General features: G+C 43.4%; 1 pseudogene; it reads left to right on the plus strand.

The window, feature by feature from the left end:
• Positions 1-5,201: 5,201 nt before the first annotated feature.
• Positions 5,202-6,085, plus strand: LOC128583956 (40S ribosomal protein SA-like; annotated as a pseudogene).
• The last annotated feature ends 257 nt before the right edge of the window (positions 6,086-6,342 follow it).

The raw sequence follows: 6,342 nt of genomic DNA on the forward strand, positions 1-6,342 counted from the left end.
TTTCTCTTTCTTTTCTCAGGTTTCTGGAGTCAGGCAGGCCCACGTTTGAATTTAGCTGTGTGACTTTCAGTAAGTTACTTCACCTCTCTGGTCTTCGGTTTCCTTATGTATGAAAAGGGAATGACGACAAGAATGTTAATATGAATAATTCCTTTTTTAACCAAGATACTGTGAATATAAAATAAAACCATGTCATTCTAGAACAGTGGTTCTCAACCTTCCAAATGCCGCAGCCCTTTAAAACAGTTCCTGTGGGTCGCGACCCACAGGTTGAGAACTGCTGTTCTAGAACATAGTGAGTCCTAATAAATACTCATTTCCTTTTCTCTGCTTCACATATTTCTAGTCCCAAAGTTTTGTTTTGTTTTTTGTTTTTTAGAGACAGAGTCTCACTATGTCACCCTCCGTAGAGTGCTGTGCTGTCACAGCTCACAGCAACTTCTAGCTCTTGGGATTAGGCAATTCTCTCGCCTCAGCTTCCCAAGTAGCTGGGACTACAGGCGCCCACCACAATGCCCAGCTATTTTTTGGGGGGCAATTGTCACTGTTGTTTTAGCTGGCCCAGGCTGGGTTTGAACCCGCCACCCTGGGTGTATGTGGCCAGCTCCCTACCCACGAGTTAATGGGCGCTGCCAATTTTTTGATGACTTTTAGATATATAGTTGGCTTTCTTCCTGTGCATTTAGTGGAATGAAAAGCATTATTCTGAAACGAAGTCTGGGCTACCCCAGGCGGCCAAAGGTGTCTGTAGCAGTCAAGGCAGAATAGCTCAGGTTTGGACAATCCAGAACTTTCTGACAGTGCTTGTCCCTTTTTCCATCTGTTTGATATTTACCCAACCTTAAAAATCCTTCACTCAAATTGGCAAGGAAAACATATGTATTCTTTTCTTATTTTAATTCTTCATATGAGTAATATTTACTTAATAGAACCAAGCAAACAGAAAGAAAAAGCAATTTAATAACCACAAGATAGAAAAAAGAGATGTTGAAATTCTCTGGTGTAATATTGTGCTACTTGTTTTCTATCTACACTTTTGCTGAAAACAGGAGTTACAAGAATTTTTGTTTTAGAATAAAGCAATACAAAGGAAGAATAAGTTCACATGTTTTTTAAAAAAGAATATTGAGATCATATGAAATTTGTAATTGTTGAGAGTGTTCTGGCTATGCATTTTCTAATGTCAGACGTATAGGTTTTAAGGTTTGGTATGTTTCTGGAAATAATTATCAATTATGTTTATTGGCTGCAGGTCACTTCTCTGGATCCAACCCCTCATTACCTCAATGAAGAGGTACAGATACAAGCCAAACAGACACAGAAATACTGGTCAACTCGGAAATACAAAGTCAGACGTTGAAAGTAAACTCGGTCAACTTTTTAGAAGACAACAATGTATTCTTTTTTTTTTTTTTTGCAGTTTTTGGCTGGGGCCGGGTTTGAACCCACCACCTCCAGTATATGGGGCTGGCGCCCTACTCCTTTGAGCCACAGGCGCCACCTGACAACAATGTATTTTTCCTGAGTTCTACATAGGGACTTGAAAAATGTCCTTATTATGTGGAGAGTATAGTGCAAGAATTAGCTGATCTTAGAATTATAGAATGTTATCAGTACAATGGTTAAATGGTCTCTATTACAGAAAAAGTACGTGTTTTTCTTTTCTTCAGACAGGCTCACTCTGTCCCCCTGGGTCAAGTTCCATGATTTTATAGCTCACAGCAACCTCAAGCTCTTGGTCTCAAGAGATTCTCTTGCCTCAGCCTCCCGAGTAGCTGGGACTACAGGCGCCCGCCACAACGCCCGGCTAGTTTTTCTAGTTTTATTAGAGATGGGCTGGTCTTGAACTCCTGAGCTCAAGCAATCATCCTCCTTCAGCCTCCCAGAGTGCTGGGATTACAGGCATGAGCCACCTTGCCTGGCCAGAAAGTATGTATTCTTAACAGGTTACACGCGTATTTCTAGGACAGCTTTTACCTCTGCCTGCTTCTTCCAGATCCGGTTTTTTATTATGATCTCTTTGGTTTTATCCACATAAACTCTAAATCCTACCCCTCATTGCCTCATTGCTTCATCTTTTTTTAATTGTCATAAAATACCCATACCATAGAATGTAGCATCTCAACCATTTGTAAGTGTACGTTACAGTTCAGGGGCAGTAAGTACATTCCCATTGCTGTGCAACTATCACCACCTTCCATCCACGGAACTTTTCACATGTTATAAAACTCAACCTTTGGGGCGGCGCCTGTGGCTCAAGGAGTAGGGTGCTGGTCCCATATGCCGGAGGTGGTGGGTTCAAACCCAGCCCCAGCCAAAAAAATAAATAAATAAAAAATAAAATTCAACCTTTGTAGGCTCGGCACCTGTAGCTCAAGCGGCTAAGGCGCCAGCCACATACCCCAAGGCTGGCGGGTTCAAATCCAGCCCGGGCCTGCAAAACAACAATGACAACTACAACCAAAAAGTAGCCAGGCGTTGTGGTGGGCGCCTATAGTCCCAGCTACTTGAGAGGTTGAAGCAAGAGAATCTCTTAAGCCCAGGAGTTGGAGGTTGCTGTGAACTGTGACGCCATAGCACTCTACCCAGAGCAACATAGTGAGACTGTCTCAGAATAAAAAAACAAAAAACAAAAACTCAACCTTTGTACCTATTAAACAATAACCTTTCTCTGCACTATACCCCGTCTCCTGCAACCACTGCCATTCAGCTTTCAGTCTCTGTGAGTTTGACTACTCTGTAACAGACGCTTCGTGTAAGTGCAGTCATTCTATCTTTATCCTCGGGCGGCGCCTGTGGCTCAGTCAGTAGGGTGCCGGCCCCATATACCAAGGGTGGCGGGTTCAAACCCGGCCCCGGCTGAACTGCAACAACGACAACAAAAAAATATAGCCAGGCGTTGTGGCGGGCCCCTGTAGTCCCAGCTACTCGGGAAGCTGAGGCAAGAGAATGGCTTAAGCCCAGGAGTTGGAGGTTGCTGTGAGCTGTGTGAGGCCACGGCACTCTACCGAGGGCCATAAAGTGAGACTCTGCCTCTACAAAAAAAAAAAAAAAAAAAAACTTTATCCTTTCATGACTGACTCGTTTCGCTGAACATAACACCCAAACGTTTGGGTCCTGTACCAGCATGTACTAGAATATCTTTCCTTTTTAAGGCTGAATCATATTCCGTTATATGGATATATTCAATTTTGTGCGTCCACTCATCTGTCAGTGGACACTCAGCTGCTTTTGACTATTTCACGTAGTGTTGCTATGAATACGAGTGCTCAGATATCTCTTCAGATCCCTGCTTTCAATTCTTTTGAGTATATTCCTCCAGGTGGAATTGCTGGATCGTGTGGCAAGTCTATATGAACCTTTTTGAGGAACTGTCATACTGTTCCGCATAGCAGCTGCACTGTTTTAGGTTTCCGCCAATAGTGTACAAGCATTCCAATTATTTTTTACTTGGGGTTGGTAAGAGTATACAGATGATTAGGTTACACTGTTTGCATTTGTAACGTAAGGTCTGAGTTGTAGTTGAGTCCTTCTCTTAGGAAGTGAGCCATGTACCCCTACATTGTACCCCATAGGTGGGAATTTATCAAACTCCCGCCCCCTTCTTGAATTGTGTTTTTGTCTCATGTGGGCCTAGGGTTGTTCATCTACCAGTTTCCCCTTAGTATTGAGTACATTGGATTCTTGATTTTCCATTCTTGATATACTTTACTTAGGAGAAGGTTCCCCAAATCCTTCCAGGTAAATACAGAAGATATAAAGTCTTCATCTTCTTATGGCTGAATAATATTCCACAGTATACATATACCACCATTTATTAAGCCATTCATGGGTTGATGGCACTTGAGTTGTTTCCACATCTTTACAATTGTGGTTTTTTTTTATTTTTTTATTAAGTCCTCTTTTTTTCATTTTTAATAGATTTAATTTAATTAATTTATTTATTTTTGTGTGTGTGCGGTTTTTGGCCAGGGCTGGGTTTGAACCCACCACCTCTGGCATATGGGACCGGCGCCCTTCCCTTTTGAGCCACAGGCACTGCCCTACAATTGTGTTTTTGTTTTTTTTTTTTTTGGCCAGGGCTGGGTTTGAACCCACCACCTCCTGTATGTGGGGCCAGTGCCCTACTCCTTGAGCCACAGGTGCTGCCCCCACATCTTTACAATTGTGAATTGAACTATTATCAACGTTCAAGAACAAATGTCCTTATGGTAAAATGTTTTTCCACATATTTGCCAACACTTGTACTTTGTGTTTTGTTTTGGGTTTGAAGTAGTCATCCTGGTGGGTATAATGTGGCATCTCCTTGTGATTTTGATATTCATTTCCCCGATAATTTGTGATGTTGAATATCTTTTCATATGCCATGGTTTCCTTTTTTCCCAGTCAATAGCAGTCTCTTTTATTGAATAAAGAGATTGAGTTTGGGGACAAGGAGACCCAAATTCAACTTTACCATTTATCTGCTAGTGCATTATTGGGCAGATAACTGCCTGTTGTTTAAATCTGACTTTTTTTTTTTTTTGAGATAGAGTCTCACTCTGTTATCCTGTGTAGAGTGTTGTGGTGTCCTAGCTCACAGCAACCTCATATTTGGGCTCAAGTGATCCTCCTTTCTCAGCCTCCTGAATAGCTAGGACTACAGGTGCCCACCACAATGCCTGGCTAGTTTTTTTCTATTTTTTTGTAGAGTTGGGAATCTTGCTCTTGCTGAGGCTGGTCTCAAACTCCTGAGCTCAGGCTATTCACCTGCTTGATGAATCCAGAGTGCTGGGATTATGGGCATTAGCTACCATGACCAGCCCTAAATTTTACATATTTTGAAGAAAACAAACCCAGGCCAGGTGGGGTGGCTCACACCTGTAATCCCAACACTCTGGGAGGCCCAGGCTAGCAGATCCCTTGAGCTCAGGAATTTGAGACCAGCTTGAGCAAGAGTGAGACCCCGTCTCTAATAAAAATAGAAAAATTAGCCAAACATGATGGTGGGTAACTGCAGTCCCAGCTACTAGGGAGGCTGAGGCAGGAGGATGCCTTGAGCCCAGGAGTATGAGGTTGCTGTGAACTAGGCTGAGACCACAACACTCTAGCCCAGGCAACAGGGCTGAGTTTAAAAATAATAATGCCTTCCGCGCTGCTCAGGGAAGGCCCATACAGCATTGTTCTGGATTCCCACCGTAACTTAAAGGGAAATTTTCACAATGTCTGGAGCCCTTGATGTCCTGCAAATGAAGGAAGAAGATGTCCTCAAATTCCTTGCAGCAGGAACCCATTTAGGTGGCGCCAACCTTCGTCCAAATGGAACAGAACATCCACAAAAGGAAAAGTGACGGCATCTCCATCATAAATCTGAAGAGGACCTGGCAAAAACTTCTGTTGGCAGCTCGGGCCATTGTTGCCATTGAAAACCCTGCTGACGTCAGTGTCCTATCCTCTAAGAATACTGGCCAGCGAGCTGTGCTGAAGTTTGCTGCTGCCCTGGGAGCCACTCCTATTGCTGGCCACTTCACTCCTGGAACCTTCACTAACCAGATCCAGGCAGCCTTCCGGGAGCCTCGTCTTCTAGTGGTTACTGATCCCAGGGCTGACCACCAACCTCTCACAGAAGCATCTTATGTTAACCTGCCTACCATTGCTCTGTGTACCACAGATGCTCCTCTGCGTTATGTGGACATCGCCATCCCTTGCAACAACAAGGGAGCTCACTCAGTAGGTTTGATGTGGTGGATGCTGGCCCGGGAAGTTCTCCGCACGTGTGGCACCATCTCCCGTGAACATCCGTGGGAGGTCATGCCTGATTTCTATTTCTACAGAGATCCTGAGGAGATTGAAAGGGAAGAGCAGGATGCTGCCGAGAAAGTTGTGACCAAGGAGGAATTTGAGGGTGAATGGACTGCTCCAGCTCCTGAGTTTACTGCTACGCAACCAGAGCTTGCAGACTGGTCAGAAGGCTGCAGGTGCCCTCTGTGGCTACCCAGCAGGTCCCCACTGAAGACTGGAGCGCCCAGCCTGCCATGGAGACTGGTCTGCAGCTCCCTCTGCTCAGGCCACTGAAAGGGTAGGAACAACCACTGAGTGGTCTTAAGCTGCTCTCCCAGAAGCTCTTAAACAAGATGGAAATAAGGTTGGAGGAAAATAGACACCAGTTTAAAATATATATATATATAAATAATAATGTTATTAAATAATAATAAATAATTTTTAAAAGAGGGCCAACCTGACTTTCACTTTTCTGCCCATTTTATATTTGATTTTATTATCTGAATTACATAAGAAATTCACTAAAGAGCTTAAGGATCTTAATAAAAAACAAAATAAAAGAAATTCAACTTTGTTATGGAA

This window comes from Nycticebus coucang, chromosome 4, assembly GCF_027406575.1.
Source record: "Nycticebus coucang isolate mNycCou1 chromosome 4, mNycCou1.pri, whole genome shotgun sequence".
NCBI classification, from domain to species: Eukaryota; Metazoa; Chordata; class Mammalia; order Primates; family Lorisidae; genus Nycticebus; species Nycticebus coucang.